We start from the raw sequence: 19,835 nt of genomic DNA on the forward strand, positions 1-19,835 counted from the left end.
ATGTTCCCCATAGGCTCATGTATTTCCATATTGGGAATGATTAGGACCTGCAGCCTTTTGTAGGTCATATGTAACTGGGGATGGACTTTGAATATTTAAAAGTCCACAACATTCCCAGTTAACACTCTCTTTGCCTTGTAGATGTGTATCTGGATCTAAGCTTTTAGCTATGCCTCAAGCACCATATTTCCTGCCTGTTGCCATGTTCCTGGCATAATGGTCATGGACTCTAAAACTGTAAGCTCTGAATAAACTGTTTTTTCTATAAGTTTCCTTGGTCATGATACATTAGCTTATCTAGAGACACACAGTTCTAGTTCTAGAATCATAAAAGATAGAGAGGGAAAGGAGTTGTAGAATCTTCCTGTGCAATTAAGGAAAGTTGCTGAGGCAAAGCATGTAGCAGAGGCATCCCTGTGTTGATGCCTGGGAAACTAATTGCATGAAGCTATAAATGTAAAACCTGGACTGTGCTGTAGACTCCAAGAAGTTGGAGATACCAGAGTCATGGGATACCTCCCAAAGAGAACTGAAGAAAAGAAGTATTATGGAGTCAGCAAAGTTCAAAGGGAAGAACCATCTAATCCCTCTCACATTGGTCATAGAGCCATAGGATTTGGAGTTTTCCCTGTTGAGTTTTGATCATACTTTGGTCCAGTATTTCTCACTATGTGCTGATTCATCCTTTTTGGAATGATAATGTATGTGGTGATATATTGTGTCTCCCAATATATTGTGCAACCTAATAAAGCTTATTTGAGGATCAGAGTTTAAGACCACACTGGGAAACAGAGCCAGGCATAGTAACACACATCTTTAATCCCAGCACTAACCATAGATGTCTGGAGGTCTGTACAGTGATGTAGCTGGGCAGAGAGAGGAAGTGAGATGCAGAACAGAAAGGCATATGGTCATGTGTATACAGGAAGTAGTTCATTTAGCTGAGGATTTCCAAGTGGTAAGAACATAGTTGGCTTATTTCTGCTTTTCTGATCTCTCAGGTTTTACCCCAGTATCAGGCTCTGGGTTTTTTATTAATAAGACCATTTAGCAATTTGTCTTACATCTGGCAGCCCAATGTGGCAAGAATTCACTGCTGCTTGTTGCCTTACAGGCCCCCGGGTCAGGCACTAGCTACACAATGAAGGCCCGCGTTACATGCAGCTGGAGTCCTTCTCCCTTGTAGACCTGAGTTTCTTTGGTTTCTTCTCTTCTGGTGGGTTGTGGACTCTCTGGATTCCCATCTCAGACTGCTACCACACTAGTAGCTGCCTTGAAACTTCCACAGACTTCTATTATTCTACATAGTCAGCAGAGTTGGTGAGTCAATTAAGATATCTTAAAAGAAGTAATTAGCTAAAAGAGAATAATTTTTCACACATTAAAAAATGGGAAACATTTTAAAAATGGAGGGAATTTGGTCTCTGTTTGATAACACATTAGGCAGTCTGAAAATGGAACAATTAAATGAGAGGATAATTATTGTTGATGGGATTTATATAACATCAATTATGAAGATCATTTGTTTGATTGTTTTTATTTTAGCATTACAGCAGTTGGTTAATTTGACTGCAAAGAAAAAAGTTTTAGAAAAACTTGTTTAAACAAATTATAGAGAAATTCAGTCCCAGACAGAAGAATTTAAAGTGAACCTATCTGAGTATTGAATTATGATTACAGAGAAACAGCCTAAGGTTTTCAGACACCAAACATTAATCTACCTGGAAACCTTACAGGAACAGCCAAATGCTCAAGGCTGTATACAAGCTAACTGGATTCGAGTGGAAATGATAGATTTGAAGGCATTTACAGAAGCTATATTCTCATATGGTATTCATTCTCCATTTGTAAAGCAGATGTTAAATTCATGATCAACTTGTAACAGAATTATCCCTCAGGACTGGAAAGATTTGCTAACCGCTATCCTAGAGGCTGGTCCATAGTTACAGTGGATGACCTGGTAGAAAGAAGAGGCAAAGACTATGGAACAACAGTGTGTGGCCAGAGGTATGGAAATTTACCAAAGTCAAATTCTTGGAGAAGGCAATTATGTTGATATACAAAGACAATCTTTATATGATGACAACACCCTAATTCTATTCTGCATAGTAGCCATGAATGTGTGGCACAGAACTGAAGAAGGAGGGAAGAAAATTGAGTAATTTACAAAAGTTGTACAGGGCACAAAATAAACCTTCACAAAAGGAAAATTGATACTTCATCAATTAGCAGGAATAGACCCAGCAGAAATTGTTGTACCTTTAACTAAGGAGGACATTGAAAAATTATGAACAGAAAGTGAACCTTGACAAAGAGCTTGCAGTAAGTTTTTGAGAGAGATTAACATCAGATATCCCAAAAGTGATAGAATTAAACTTATAAACAGAGCTGATTGTATTCTGCCTCACATTGTACAGGAAACACCAATATCTGAAGGTCCTGCATTTTATACCAATGCAAACAAACAAGGAAAGATAGGTTGCAAGTCAGAAAATTTAAGTAAAATAGCTCACAGTCCTTATAATTTGGTTCAAAAATCAAAAATGTATGCTACCCTGATAGTATTAATGGATTGTTCAGAACCTCTCAACATTGTTACTGACTCTCAGTATGCCGAAAGAGTGGTTTTACATATTGAAACAGCAGAATTAATCCCACATGAGTCAGAATTATATTTGTTATTTATTCAGTTCCAAGATATAATCAGGAATAGGAATCATCCCTTATATATATATATATAACTCACATCCAATTTCATATGGGTCTGATAGGACCTCTAGCACAAGTTAATGATGGGATTGATAAACTATTGATAGGAAATGTGCTGGAGGCCTCAGAATTTCATATAAAACACATCATGTCAATAGTAAGGGTTTAAAAAATGATTTTTCCGTAACCTGTCAACAAGCCTAGGAAATTATAAGAAAATGTCTTACTTGTTCTTTTTACAATCAGACTGTACTATCAGCAGGATGTAATCCAAAGGGTACTCACTCAGAGAAATGAAATCTGGCAGATGGATATGTTTTACTTTGCAGAATTTGGAAAATTAAAATACATACATCACACCTTTGATGCCTATTCAGGGTAACTATTCTGAGTCTAGAAAAGGCTGATTTTGTAATCATGCATTTGCTAGAAGTTATGGCCATCACGGGTATACCTGCACAAATTAAAACTGACAATGCTCTATCATATGTCTCTCTCTGATAAAATGAAGCAGTTTTTTGTTTATTACAATATAAAGCATATGACAGGTATACCGTAAAATCCTATAGGCCAAGAAGTTACAAAAAGGTGAAACCAAACTCTAAAGGATATGCTAAATAAACAGAAAGGGATAACAAAACCCCCCAGAAATAGATTACATAATGCTCTTAACTTTGAATTTCCTCAGTGCTAAAGAGAAAGGAACAACAGCTACAGAGAGATACTGGATAATAGAAAAAAAACTCCAGAATTAAATCAGCCTATATACTTTAAAGATGTGCTGACCTCAGAATAAAAACCAGGAGATATATATTATGTTGGGGAAAGGATTTTGCTTCTGTTTCTTCAGGAGAAGAAAAGCTACAGATGCCATCAAAATTGATGAAGGTTCGATTTGAACAAGAGAAACCTCTTAATTGAAGAGGTGATATCGTTCATCAACCAGCATGACCATTCAATATAAAGTAACTAATACCACTAACAAATGCTTTTCAATTGGTCAGATATAACTTGTCAAATGGGAACCTTCCCAAAGTTATGGTTGGGGAATGGTTTTTGTTTTTGTCTTCAGGAGAATGAACGCTAAGGAATATGAAGAACGCTGGACAAAGAGACATTTGAAGCAGAAGGACAAATCATCCAGAGAAAATGTCCCAAGAAAAACAGTAAATTGGCCTATTGGTATATTACATATAAAATTTCATGTCTTCATAAATGTTTGTTTCTGATGTTCTCTACAGATACTAAACACAAATGGACTTTACATAGTCCCAGTTCAATTAAAAATTAAAGTTGGCTTTGGAGTTGGAGAATGGCTGTCTCCTTCTCCAAACCCAAGAATGTTGTTAAAAGAAAACGCAAAATTTCTGTATTATGCCAAAAGAACCATCTGATATGGGACATAAGAAAACCAAAACTAAGGTACTATTCTATTGCCACCAATCTCAATTCTTTGGTTCTATTTTGATTCTTTACAACTTTTCTTAAGGTATTAATTTTATATCAAAAATTATAAGATTAATATTGGTGAAATTTTTAAGGCCACTCCATGTAGTTAAAAGAGAGGTTTATTTTGTGGGGTAACTTACAAGTGAAGGGATAGGTTGCAGGGTCTGGGAATGGTGTAGCGCAGTCCAGTGGTGTTCTCTGGAGAACTCTGCTCAGTCTACCTTCAGCGTCCTGGGTCCAGGGACCAAGAGAGCCGGATTATCTGGATCTCGGGTCTTCAGGGTCCTCTCTCGGTTCCTGTAGGTGTGACAGTTACTGAAGCTTCAATGGGGGTTGGGACTTCCAGATCAAAGCTGGAATGGCTACCCACTACATCTCTCCCTTTTGTCTAAATAAGAAGGTTCTAACCTAATACAAGACTATATACAAAGGAATGATTATCAAATATTGTCCAGGAGTAATGAAGGATAATGATCTAGATAAGATGGAACTACAACCAATGTAAAGAATATCAAGCAAGAAACACATACTAAAATCCAGAGAAGTCTAGAGCATAGGTAAATTCATGTTACAAAGATCATTCCAAAAAGTGTCCTATCCTAAAGAACCTGAATCTAACACTTAATATGTTCTATCTAAGATATTATATATATACTAAGTTGTAACTGTAACTCCTAGTCTTCAATCCCATCAAAGACCCGAGAAGGAATATAATGGTACCTGAGAAATGGGACATGGATGCAAGCAACTTTCAGGAATCTTGCAAGAGTAGACAGAGACAGCTGGCAGCCTGTACAGTCAGATAATATTTCTCAGCATTGTTGGTGCATTCAAATTGGCTGCAGGCCTAGAGTATCTGACAGACCACGTTCAGAAGCAGGAATTCTGAAAGAACATCTTACCCTGTCTTGGTAGAGTTCAGAAGTCACTTTTCCTTGTGTCCCACTTGTCCAGAAGGATAGAATTTATATTGTCAGCAATTGAGGCAAGGGTAATTCTTTGCCCAATAGGTCATTTTGTGCCAAGAAGACAAACTTCCAAATGGAAATGTCTTAGAAGCCCAACATTCTCTCGGGATCAAATTGGTGCTGCCAGGAGCAATTGTGTCTCACGTCAACAGAATTCTAAGTTATTTAAATGCCATATTCTCTAGGTCCATGAAGTGTTTGAAGACTACCTGTCCATCTGACCTATGTTATCTGTGAATCTGGATAACCTAACTGACGTAACTATAGAGATGACAAGCATAGGTAACTATAATTCTATAAGTCTTATCTACTAAAATAAACTATGGACTAAGGCTTCCTGTAAACAAGGTAAACAGTCTATAAGCAAATGTACGGTAAAGGATGATGTCTTCAAAATTGTGACAACACACAGGATATTTATAACAGAGGAAGGACTGTAAAGTGCAATATGCAATATGACAATAATCTTAAATATATATCAATATACAGAATATCCCAAAGAGAAGTAGAACATACATACATTATGACAGATATAAATTTACATTTGAATCAATATACAAATATTTCAAATAAGACTAGAAATATGAAACCTTAGGGAGAAGGGGCATCATTTTCTTAGAATTGTTTCCTGCTCTTTAGGGGTGATAGTATCTCTATTGGGTACTGTAACAAAGATCAGATAGTTAAATCTGAGTTACACTAACTGTAGATTCCGCAGCAAATCTCAGAGTAATGGGTAGAATTGTCTGAAATTCTGGCAAGAAGTGAAGTATAATGATGATTACCATGGCATCATTCTGGATTAGGTAGAGTTGTTGTTTGGGGGGCCCCATCTTCCTTCTGGAGACTTCAGAGATTGCTATTGGAAAAACTTATTTTTTATCAAAATGGAAAGTTTGGATTTAAAGATGACATGACTTGTAAGAAAGGATTCCGAGAAATCAAGGGTAAGCATGGAGAGAATTAGAATCTTGAAGACAATGGTCACTTTTTATTGGTTTCCTTCTGTCCCACACCAGAGGACTCTTCTGATATGGGGCTGAAGAATCTCTCAACCTTTTCTTTTAGCAATATGCTTGGGTTTAGAGAAGGAGTGAGCCAATTCCATCTCCAAAGCCAGTTTGTTTTATAATTGAATTGGAATCACAACTTTTCTAGATTGATAGAGATATAGATGTTAGACAGTGAAATTTTTTATTCTGTGTAGATTGGTACCAATAGATTCCTTCTTTCTGCTGTAAACATCCAAATATTGAAGGCCCTATGATTTCTGGAAGATGGGTATTCCCATTATCCTGGAAAGAAAAAAACAGCACCCTACCCCAACCTTTGATTGTTAAATTTTTCTTACAACTTGTAGAGATGTCACAATGGTGGATGAACTTTTACTTCTCCTCATCAAGGAGTTTCTCCTGTTTGAATCAAATTTTTATTACTTTTGTTGGTATCCATAGCTTTTCTTCTCCTGCAGAAACAAAAGCAAAACCCCTTCCCCAACATAGGACATATTCAGGTTTCCATTCTAAAGTCAACACAAATAAACTGGTTTGTTTAACTCAGGAGTTTTGTCTGTGGTCAAATGTCTCTCTGCAGCTGTTGTTCCTTTATCATCAGCATTGAGAAAATTCAAGGTTAATAAAGCACTATGGAATCTATTTATAGGAGTCATTGTTATTTGTTGCTGTTTATTTAGTATATCCTTTAAAGTTCCATTGGATCTTTCTATGACTGCTTGGCTTATGCGATTGTGTGGTATACCTGTAACATTCTTTACACCGTAATAAGCAAAGAACTGTCTCATTTAGTTGGAGACATATACTGGGGCATTGTCTGTTTTAATTTGTACAGGTATTCCCATGATGGCCATAACTTCTAATAGGTGTGTAATCACAGAATCAGCCTTTTCAGTACTCATAGGAGTTGCCCACTGAAATCCTGAACAGGTGTCAATGGTATGGTGTACATACTTTAATCTTCCAAATTCTGCAAAATGAAACACGTCCATCTGCCAAATTTTATTTCTTTGCATACCTTTTGGATTGCTCCCTGCAGGTAATGGATTTTGGTTATAGAAGGAACAAGTAGGACATTTTTTCACAATATCCTTAGCTTGTTGCCAAGTGATGGAGAAATCCTTCTTCAAACCTTTGCTGTTTACATGGTGTTTCTTATAAAATTCTGAGGCTTCTAGCACATTACCTATTAGTAACTGTTCAATCTCATCATTACCTTGTGCTAGAGGGCCTGGTAGACCTGAATGGAATCTGATATGTGATATATATATATATATATATATATATATATATATATATATATATGATGTTTTTCTGATTATTTCCTGCAATTGTATGAATAATAATGTTAATTCTGTATTATCAGGAAAAAAATCAGCAGTTTCAATATGTAAAACAACTCTCTCTGCATATTGAGAGTCAGTGACTATATTGAGGGGTTCTGTGAAGTCCATCAGTACCATAAGAATGGCATACAGTTCTGCCTTTTGTATAGAGCTGTATGGACTTAGGATCACTTTGCTTAGTCTCCTGATTTGTGTCCTGCTTTCCCTGATTTACTTGCATCAGTATAGAATGTGAGGACTCCAGAAATTGGCTTTTGTCATACAATGTGAGGAAGGACCCATTCAGTCTTCTTTATGAATTCTATTCTCTTGCTTTTGGGATAATGATTATTAATTTCTCCCAAAAAGTTACTGCAGGCTCTCTGTCAGTATTCATTATCTTTCCATAGTGATGAAATTTCCTCATTAGTTAAAGGTACTACAATTTCTGCTGGGTCCATTCCTGTCAACTGGCGAAGTCTTAATTTACCTTTTTGAATCAAATCAGAGATCTTTCTATATAAGTCTTTAATTTCTTATTTGGTTTATGTGATAGTAACATCCATTCTAATGTAATATCTTCCCTCCGAAATCAAAATACCTGTGGGGGAATGTCTGGAGGGAATATGACAGAAATGCATTTAAGTTCTGGCAAAAAAATCTTATATTTGTGTTTCTAAGGTGTCATTTTTAACTTATCTTTTATCATAACTAAGGAAAATTGTATTGAGTCTTCAAATATATCAAAGACCTCAGAAGGATATAATATTACCTGAGATATGGGCGATGGATGCAAGCAACTTTCAGGAGTCTTGAGAGAGTAGACAGAGACACCTGGCAGCCTGGACTGTCATACAAATATAAGATAGATAGGATATCTTCTTCAATTTTGCCAAATACAAATAGACTAGATATTATAAATAGACTAGATATTGTAACTGTAATTATTGCTTGATAATGGTTTTGTTATCTGTAATTTAATTATGTGAATGTAAAAAACTTCCTTTTTGAAAAAAAAAGGAAAAGGGAAGTGCTATGGGATGTTCTGTATGTTAAACGTGTTGCTCTGATTGGTTAATAAATAAAACACTGATTGACCAGTAGCCAGGCAGGAAGTATAGGTGGGACAAGGAGAGAGGAGAATTCTGGGAAGAGGAAGGCTGAGTCAGAGAGACATTGCCAGCCGTGCCATGAGAAGATGTTAAGATACTGGTAAGCCACGAGCCATGTGGCAAATTATAGATTAATAGAAATGGGCTAATTTAAGATATAAGAACAGTTCACAAGAAGCCTGCCATGGTTACACAGTTTATAAGTAATATAAGTCTCTATGTGTTTACTTGGTAGGGTCTGAGTAGCTGCAGGATTTTCAGGTGAGAGAGATTTTTCCTGACTGTGCATCAGGAAGGACCAGAAAAACTCTAGCTACAGATTAACACACACACACACACACACACACACACACACACACACACACACATATATATATATATATATATAGTCATGTTATTAATAGTCATATAGAGTACTAATTAGTTCTACAAAAAAAAGGCTTCATATAGCTGCCTGTACATGTTTTTGTATTTGAGTCTCTAAACTCTCCAAAAAGATGATGTGGACCCACAATGATAATACCATTAGGATTATTATAATACCAATAAGCTGACAAAAACCACCCAAAAACCAGCTTTGGATTACAAACTGTTCAGGATAATTTCAAGGTGGCCAGCTGAGATAATCCAGCCTCACAGACTACTTGAGCAAGGACTTAAGATAAGCCTTGCATTTTGGCATTATACAGGGACTGAACAACAAATGATACAGATACATTTCCCAGGACTTAACAATTGACCGCCACTTTTTCTTTTCAGGATGCCCTAAATGATGCCTTCACCCACAGACAGCTGGAAGTGATTTTAAGAACATGATGCTCACATTCCCAAGAAGTGGGGTGGGTGGTTTTTGGTCTTCAATGGGTTTTAGATAATTATCATTGTTTAGGATGATTGGTTACAAGTTGTTATTATTAATGGTCAGGAAAAAAGATTAAACAAAGGAAATCAGATTCAGGGTTGTTGTTTGACAAAAAACAGAGAATATGGATATGATAAAAAGATAAATTATTGAATCTACTTTTAGAAGGCCACTACTAATTTTAAATATTTTACATTGGATTGCATTTTTGCATATTGTATATGAATTTTGTATATTGATACAAATTTGAGATTGTGTTAGAATGTATTGTACATATATTTCTAATCTTGTTCAAGGTATTGTACCTATACAGTTCATTTAACAATGTAATATAATTTGTTAATCCTTGAAAGTTATTTTTATCAACTATTTAGGATAAAAAGAAATGTAAGTTAGTAGTTAGTCATTACAGTCAAACTTGTAGTCATATTAGGTATATTTTCAAGGTCAAGCAGGTGATAGATCATTTTCAAACACCTCAGAGATCTACAGATTGTGGCATTTAAGATATTTTAATAACATAGTTTTTTTTTCTTTTTTATGACTATGAGACATGTCTGCTCCTGGCAGCACAAATCTACTGTAGAGGAAATGATGGGTATTGAAGAAAGTCCATATGGAGTTTACTTTCACTGTGGAAAAAGCTAGCCACTTGGCAAGAAAGTGCCTTTGCGCCAACTTCTGACAGTATGCTGTACAAAATGGATAAGGAGGACACAAAACAAAAGACTATGATCCTTGCCAAGAAAAGGTAAGAAGGCTCTTTAAAAAAATCCTGCTTCACAAATGAGTCTGGCATATATGCTAAGCCTGTAGGCCAAAAATGATGCCCCAATATTCAGAGAAACCTTGGGTGACTGTTCAGGCAACCAGCTGTTTCTGTTATTTCTCAAATTTTTTAGAAGTTGCTTGTTTGCACTTCCTCATTACTCAGTTAACATTATTTCCTTCTCCAGTCTCTGAGGGAGTTGAAGATTAGATATAATTTTTCTTGTTAAGAAATTCAGAAAAGAAACTCACTAGAGAGATATAAAGTGTATAAGTTTGAAAGATATCAAAAGAGCTTTGGTTAAGCAAATTAGGATAGAAGGTAAATTAGATACAATTCTTTAGATTCACAAAAGTAGGAAGATAATGGAATATTTTCTCTAAATTTGTCAATTGCAAATGGACTAAACATTGTTTATGTATTGATTGTATATATATATATACATATATATAGTTATTATATTTATTGCATATAGTTTTTTCTTACATTAGTAATATTTTTTTATTTTAGACTAGAAAGGGAAAATGTGGTGATATATTGTGTCTCCCAATAGATAGTGCACCCTAATAAAGCTTATCTGAGGATAAGAAGAAAAAGCTAGCCACTATATTAAACATAGAAGTCAGGCAATGGTAGCACACACATTTAATCCTAGCATTTGAAAGGCAGAGATCCATCTGGATCTCTGTGAGTTCAAGGACACACTGGGGATCAGATCCAGACATGGTTACACACAACTTTAAGCAGAAACCCTGAAGGACCATTTATTTTTTTTTTATTGGTAACATTCAATGGTCAGCTTCCTATGGGCCCTGCATGTCCACTTTATACAATGTACTGTCAAGCAGTCTAGGCAACAGCAGCTTCTTGCCTACATGGCTAGACTTGCCACATTGAAAAAATTCAATACAGAGTTTCTTCAGTGCCCATCATCTCTGAAGTAAATTGGTGCTGCCAGGAGCAGAAGTGTCTCATTGACATGAAAAGCCCTAAGTTAACAAAAAATTTTAAATGTCATATTCTGAAGGTCTTAGAAAGATTTGAATATCATCTATCTATCTAAAATATATCTCTATATTATCTTGTAAGCATACCTAACATATCTACAAATTTGATTGTTATAAATGACTAAACACTAACCTATGTTTCCTGATTATCCTATATATTTTATAATAATAGCTTTCAAAAACTAAAACTTCACCATATATTTCCACAATACCTCAAACAAAAATAGAAACACAGCCGGGCGGTGGTGGCGCACGCCTTTAATCCCAGCACTTGGGAGGCAGAGGCAGGTGGATCTTGTGAGTTCGAGGCCAGCCTGGTCTACAGAGTGAGGTCCAGGAAAGGTGCAAAGCTACACAGAGAAACCCTGTCTCGAAAAACCAAAAAAAAAAAAAAAGAAACACACATACAATATGTTGTAGCAAAAATAACCTAAAATTTTTACCAATATACAAAAATCCTTTAAACAAGAGTAGAAACCTATATACAGTGTAACAAAAATAATTTTAAATTTGTATCAATATTCTACATTCCCCTAAATGAAAACAAATATCCATAACCCACAAAATAACCAAAAACCAGCCACACCCCTAAACTCTTGGTAGTGTGGTGCAGTTTTCTCTAAACTGCTCCCTGCTGACTTTAGGGTCCCTGAGAAATTGGCCAAGTCCTGGGAAGACCAGCAGTTACTTTTGTTGATAGATATTACCTGTCCAGATTCAGGAGGTCTTCCTTGATCAAACCTGATCCATATTATTCCTGAAGGAATCCATAACCTCTTGTCTTATGGGAACACAACTTTAAAGCATTTTTTTTTATTTCCACTGAAAAGATATACATATATGTTTTTTACTTTTTTTAAGTTAAAATAGGCCTTAAGTATTTAGGTTGCTTAAATTTTGTAGTCCTGTTTACAAGCCCATGTCTGCCAGCAGCTGTTTTTTCTTCACTATCATTCAAAAAATTCAAAAAACATAGTAATATACAGTATTCAGAATCACTGTGTATTTCACATCTCTATGTAGCTTTATTACTCTGACTCTCTCTTTAAATACTTTATTTTTAGCCGGGCGGTGGTGGCGCACGCCTTTAATCCCAGCACTCGGGAGGCAGAGCCAGGCGGATCTCTGTGAGTTCGAGGCCAGCCTGGGCTACCAAGTGAGTTCCAGGAGAGGCGCAAAGCTACACAGAGAAACCCTGTCTCGAAAAACCAAAAAAAAAAAAAAAAAAAAAAAAAAAAAAAAAAAAAAAAAAAAAACTTTATTTTTAAATTATTAATTTTTTCCTTTGTTTCTTACTCCGTGGCTTGCTGTGTAGCTGGATGGCTCAGGGGCTTGTCCCTTGGTCCTCCTCCTTCTCTGGCTACTTCTTTCCTCCCAGATTTCTCCTTCTATATATTCTCTCTGCGTGCCATCCCCTCTTATCCTTTCTCCTTCCTCACTATTGACTATTCAGTTCTTTATTAGACCATCAGATATTTAAGACTGGCACAGTAACACAGCTTCACAGAGTTAAACAAATGCAACATAAACCAAAGTCACACACCTTAAAATAATAGTCCCCAACAGTGTATTTCGAATGAAATATTATCCTGATTCACACTCTTAAAATATGCTTGACATAGTAAACATACAACCTTGTAGTGATATATTGTCTACCCTAATAAACTTGCCTGGGGATCAAAGGACAGAGCCAGCCACTAGATTAGACATAGAGGACAGACAGTGGTGGCACACACCCTTTATTCTATCACTTGGGAGGCAGAGACCTGTCTGGATCTCTGTGAGTTCAAGGCCAGACTGGAAACCAAGCCAGCCAGTGGTGGCATATACCATTTATTCCAGTACTGGGAAGCACACACACCTTTAATCTCAGAAAGTAACATGGCTGGACAGAGAAAGTTATACAAGGGATGACGTAGCTGAAGTTTTTCTGTGTCCCACCCTGTCTTTAGCCACTCAGACCAAAGTAAACACATAGAGGCTTATATTAATTAAACTCAGCCCATTTCTGTTGATCTGTATGTAGCCATGGTTTCCGTGGCTTTATCTAAGTGCCATTACATTATAGGCAGGATAAGCAGACAAAGAGAATTCTGGGTAGAGGAAGGCTGAGTCACCAGCCAGACACAGAGGAAGCAAGATGTGAAAACAGAACTGAGAAAAGTTACCAAGCCACATGGCTAAAAGTAGATAGGATTTATGGGTTAAATTAAGTGTAAGAGCTGGTCAGTAATAAGCCTGAGCTAATGGCCGAGCAGTTATAATTAATATAAGCCTCTGTGTGTTTATTTGGGGGACACAAGTGGAAGAGATTTGTCCTGGTCATTGGATGGTTGGGACACAGAAAAACTTCCAGCTACAGCATGAGGAAACAGGAACTAATACAGTTCAGCTAAGATCCTTTCATGTGAGGACTCAGAGGCTTTCAGTCTGAGAAAGGAGGATCTGCTGAGGATTTGGTGAGGTGAGGTTGTCTGTGATTTGTTCTGCTTCTCTGATCTTTCAGCTTTCATCCCAATATCTGGCTCCAGTTTTTTTTTATTAATAAAACTGTTTAGCAATTTTTCTTAAAGATGAACAACAAAATCTTTATCATTTTCTTTATCTATCTTCCAGATTCTTCATGTTCAAATGTAAAATATGAGCACATGTTTATCTTAACTAATGATTTGTGATAATTTAACAATTGAAAGTTGGAGACCCTGACATTAATCCACACACCTATGAACATATGATTTTTGACAAAGAAGCCAAACTGTACCATGGAAAAAAGAAAGCATCTTCAACAAATGGTGCTGGTATAACTGGATGTCAACATGCAGAAGACTGCAAATAGATCCATATCTGTCACCATGCACAAAACTCAGTCCAAGTGAATCAAAGACCTCAACAAATCCAGTTACACTGAACTTGATAGAAGAGAAAATAGGAAGTAGTCTGGAACAAATTGGCACAGGAGACCACTTCCTCAATATAACACTAGAAGCTCAGACACTGAGAGTGACAATTAATAAATGGGAGCTCGTGAAACTGAGAAGCTTTTGTAGAGCAAATGACATGGTCAATAAGACCAAACAACAGTCTACAGAATGGGAAAAGATCTTCACCAACCCCACATCTGACAGATGACTGATCTACAAAATATATAAAGAACTCAAAAACCTAGACATCAAAATACTGAACAATCCAATTAAAAAATGATCTACAGAGCTTAACAGAGATTTTGCAATAGAAGAATCTCAAATGGCTGAAAGGCATTTAAGGAATTGCTCAACATCCTTAGTCATCAGGAAAATGCAAATCAAAACAGCTCTGAGATACCATTTTACACCTGTCAGAATGACTAAGATCAAAAACACTGAAGACAGCTTATGTTAGAGAGGATGTGGAGAAAGGGGAACACTCCTCCACTGTTGGTGAGAGTACAAACTTGTACAGCCACTCTGGAAATCAGTATGCCAGTTTTTCAGAAAATTGGGAATAAGTCTTCCTCAAGACCCAGTTATACTACTCTTGGACATATACCCAAGGAACGCTCAATCTTACCACAAGGACACATGCTCAACTATGTTCATATCAGCATTATTCGTAACAGCAAGAATGTGGAAACAACCTAGATGTTCCTCAACTGAAGAATGGATAAAGAAAATGTGGCACATATACACAATGGAGTACTACTCAGAAGTAAAAACAATGATATCATGAAATTTGCAAGGCAAATGGATGGATCTAGAAAATATCATCTTGAGTGAGGTAACCCAGACTCAGATAAAATTAATTTCTAAAATACACAAATGAGGACATAGCATCTGACATAAACAATAAATTGTAGTTATTTTTAAACTTCAATATTGGGATTATCAGTCACAATGGGGGGGGAACAATGACAACACTGAAATGAAGTTATACAGTGGATTACATGTAAGAGACAACAGAAATGTTGGTTATTTGGATCTAAAGTTAAAGGTATCTGAAAGAAAAAGAAATTTAATCTCTATAACTCCACAGTCAACAATAGTGTAAATATAATCTTCCTATTAGGAGACTAACTAGGGGTATAGATATAGAAAAAAATTTATTCCAAATGAAACAAGGGTATAACAATATCTGAGAAAGAATAATATTTCTGAAAAATATTTACTTCTCTATTTGCTAATTTCTTGTTCTACTTTCATTTTTTTATCAATACAGACATTGCCTTTGTATGTCACTTTATTCTCTGCTTCTATGCATCGATTAAAACAAAAAATATGATAAGTGGTCTGGTGTGACCAGAGGTGGAAAGAGAAAGAGAATATATTTTTAAGTATGTTTGGGTTTCATGTTGTACTTTGTGTTGAAAATACATTCTGAAAATTAGGTTGTATATGATTCTTTTTCTTTGTGTGAATATCATAGAGTTTGGGTAATATAATTATATCATTAAATAATATAATCCTATGTAACCATAATCATATATTCAATCTACTGTTGATGACAATGAGTTTATACAATATGCAATGGTATATATAAACACAAACACTAAATATTTATTTGTAATTTTATCAATTATATGCACCTTATAATGTAAATTGATATATGTTTATTTTAATCTCCATGTAATCTAATCAAAAGTCTGTCATTTAATACTGAGAAACTGTTCAAAGAATATATGGTAGTCAAATAAATACATTAAGACTAGAATTTATATACAGAATGTTATAAATTTATTGTTATAAATAATATTGTCAAGAAGCTTTATAGTATTAAATGAAAAGTATATGCTGCCTTATTGTCAACATGTTGTACAGACTTTGCTTTCATTAGTAGGTTTAATGTTAAAGTTTTTGTTTCTGTTGTTTTATTTTCTGCTTTGAAATGTTCTATGTAGTAAAACCAGATAGTTTGAAATTGAATTAAATCTTTGCTTCATACTCAGTTATTCCCCAATGCAGTTATTGGTTCTCTGTGAGCATATGATAATTGGATTATAACTGTACTGTGGTTCCCCTCTTCTTTTCCTTAGTTTAGAAAGAAAATCAGTAACCATACAGGATTTGAAATTTTTAGGATGCTATTATCTGCAAGATTATTTTAAATCAAGTATTCTCAAATATTACATTCTATTTCCTTTGATTTTAGTGAAAGTATTTACTTTGAATGAGCAATATTCCTATTTTTATTTTCAATAGTGTTTGCATAGTGAGATTTGAAACCAAGACATCAATCATACAAGTGCAGCACTCTATGAGCTACATATACCATAAACCCCTTAAGATGCTTTCTATATTCTGCCATAACATATATGATAAATCCATAAAATATTCTTTATGTATTCTCACTGTTTTGTTTCCATTAATATGTCCTTTTTGAGGTGTGTATAACTCTAAAGAGAGAAGTCACAGATAGTTATGCCAGCACCATTTGTTGAAGATGCTTTCTTTTTTCCATGGTACAGTTTTGGCTTCTTTGTCAAAAATCATATGTTCATAGGTGTGTGGATTAATGTCAGGGTCTCCAACTTTCAATTGTTAAATTATCACAAATCATTAGTTAAGATAAAAATGTACTCATATCTGACATTTGAACATGAAGAATCTGGAAGATAAATAAAGGAAATGATAAAGGTTGTGTTGTTTGTCTTTAGATGAAATAGTAATTTTAAAGAAGAAATTGAGATGCAGACTCTTCTCAACAATAAGAGAAGATGGTTGTTTGCTAGGATGGAGACATAAAATATTTCCTATGGTAGTTAAAAGGAATGTATCAGGTACTCAATAGTATTGATACATAGAACAGTAAGCTGAATACTATACCTGGTGCTCCAAACAATGTAGCAGAGATACAGGACCCAGTCCTTGACCACCTTTAAATTTCTGTTTCATTGAAAAGTAAGCTGTTTGACAATACTAGAGAAATGTCAGGGCCTTAAAATCACTTTCTTTCTGATTACTATACAATTCCTGAATTCTGGTATGAATTATAAATGCACATAAAGGTAGAATAATGTTATTCTTTTAAATAACTCACAAAGTTACAGGGATGAAAATCAACAATAAAATTTAAATTGATTTAAGGGAAGAGACAGTGGTGTTTTCTGTTGTATTCAAGCTGATAATCTAGTATTTGTAATAACAAATGATTTTTAATTTCATAGCCTGTATAAATAGTGCTTATAAGTGACAAAATAAAATCATATACAACTACTAAATAATCTTTTTCGCACTGTATATGCTACCATTCACTATCTGAGATTCTTGACACTATCACTTTACAAATCTTTAACATTTAACACCAAGATCAAAGCATAGGGCAACCACAAGATTGTAGCTTGTAATTAAACAGAGAGAACTTAGTTTACAAAGGAGGCAGAAAGACAAACTAAGGAGAGGGAAGTAGCCAGTGAATTAATAATTTCTTCTAGCTTCTACTTAAATATTCCCACTGACAGAAATATTGGAGTTTGGAGCATGTATAAGGTGAAGCTTTCTGTTGTGGGGCTTAAGAAAGTTGACAGAAAATTTGGTGAGGCATCTTTACAGATTTAATGATTTTCTTTCAGGCAGAGGGACACTATCAGGTTCTCATGATTCTAAGACAGATGGTTCAGTATTAATTGAAGAAAAAAATTATAATGCAATCCTTTCATTCCCAAGGCTGAAAGATGGAGCATGCACAAGGATACTGGTAAAAAGACATATTCCTCCTGAGGACCAGAGGTCCAAAAATATACATTTGCCTCTCTTAACATCCCACATGCAAGAATATGGAGTAAAGATAAATTATTTTCTAAAAATGGATATAAATAATCTATGTAGCAAATGCCTCATTTGCTGAAATCACTCTTTTAGACTAACATTGATCAAGAATAGAGTTCAATAACTGATCTGTTTTGTGTATGAAATTATGTAGCAATATCATGTCATTATGTTTTATTTTATATGACATAACACAATTAATATCAACTCATATTGTATGTACAAGTAGTTCAATGGTTTTTGTCACTTTAGTTATATCGTAAATAGAGCCATCATGAATATTTGCATACAACCTGTTTTCTGTGGGAATATGATTCTATGTTTGACTAAAGATAGAATATAAATAAAGCAAAATATGTCATGCCATTTGTAGTTGGAAGGTTTCTCTTGTCCCACCCAGCTCCCAGCAGTACGGATGAATCTCTCCCAACTGTGTCTCATAGCCACTTGGCCCAAGTAAACACACTGAGGCTTATATTATTTACAAAATTTGACAAGCCTCATGATACCTAGCTCTTATATCTTAAATTAACCCATTTCTATTAATCTATGTTTTGCCACATGTTCCTTGGCTTTACTTGTGTGTCATTACATGTTGCTTCTTGGGTGGCTGTCTAGTTAGTGTCTCTCTAGACTCTGCCTTTGTCCTTCCTTTCTCCTTGGATTTCCAGCCTGCCTCTAAGCTGTCTTGCCATAGGCCAAAGCAGCTTATTTATTAACCAATGGGAACAACATATATTCACAGTGTACATAAAGATGTCCCCCAGCAACAATTTTTTTTCCCATCAGAAATACATACAACTGACCTGACAACCCACAAGCCACTCCAGCCAGGGTTTCAGGCAGGTTAACTGCACATAATCACCTCTCCCTTCTTTCCTCCAGAAATAATTCCCCAGTCTCTTCCTCAGCACCATGGCAGACCAACTGCTGATGCTTCCCTTCCTCACTTTCCCTCATCTCCAGTGGATCACACAAATATACCCCTGTAAGCATCCTTCCTACAACTAATTGCTTTATCCCAGCCCCAAACTCCAACATACATTGCCTCAAGAACACACAGACCATTCAAACCAGGAAAACAGGTAGGCTAATTGCAGATCTTCACCTTTCTCTCCATTTCTCCAAACAGCCAGTCTCACCCCCAACTCTGTAGCAGACCAATTGTTATAGCCTTTCCTCACTCTTTGTCCACATTCCCAGGGGACTAAGCAGGTCCTGGTAGAACACTTTATTTTCCTCCCTACTATGGACCATCTAGTACTCCCTCTTATACTATCCCCATCCCTAAGTGTCAGCTCTCATTACCTAGAAACATATTTTACCTGGAACCCCAAGTGGGCACATCAATCAGGATACCAATACAATTTCCTACCAGCTGACACCCACCCACCACATTCTCCTAAGAACCAAAGAGGACAACAGAAACAAAAGAATAAAAGACCTATGCAATAAAAACAAGACCAGATTATCAGCACCTAGAATTACAATCTTCCCAAAATCAGATACCTAGTCTCAAGCATAAGAACATGATCAATAACTTCCAGAACAACATGTCTCTACTAGAGTCCAGCACCCTACCAGAGTAGGTCCTGAGAATTGCAACATACATGAAGCACAAAAAGGACCTTAAAACAGCCTTTAAGGATATAATAGACATCCTTGAAGAGAAAGTGAATAAATCCCTTAAAAATATGTGAAAATCTAAACAATGGAATAAAATGAAGAAAACAGTTCAAAATCTGAAAGTAGAAATAGAATCAATAAGATAATCCCAAACTGAGGGAAATTTGGAAATGAAAAATTTAGGAATTTGAACAAGAACCTCAAAGGCAAGACTTACCAACAGAATATAAGAATCTCACTCACTGAAGACACTATAAA

General features: G+C 35.6%; 1 non-coding gene across 1 annotated transcript; it reads right to left on the bottom strand.

Annotated features, from left to right (window-relative positions):
* Positions 1 to 17,999: 17,999 nt before the first annotated feature.
* Positions 18,000 to 18,107, bottom strand: LOC131900301 (small nucleolar RNA Me28S-Am2589). The gene has a single exon (XR_009376202.1). It is a non-coding gene; the product is annotated as a small nucleolar RNA Me28S-Am2589 (small nucleolar RNA).
* Positions 18,108 to 19,835: the final 1,728 nt, after the last annotated feature.

The sequence above is a fragment of the Peromyscus eremicus genome, chromosome X (assembly GCF_949786415.1).
Source record: "Peromyscus eremicus chromosome X, PerEre_H2_v1, whole genome shotgun sequence".
NCBI lineage: Eukaryota > Metazoa > Chordata > Mammalia > Rodentia > Cricetidae > Peromyscus > Peromyscus eremicus.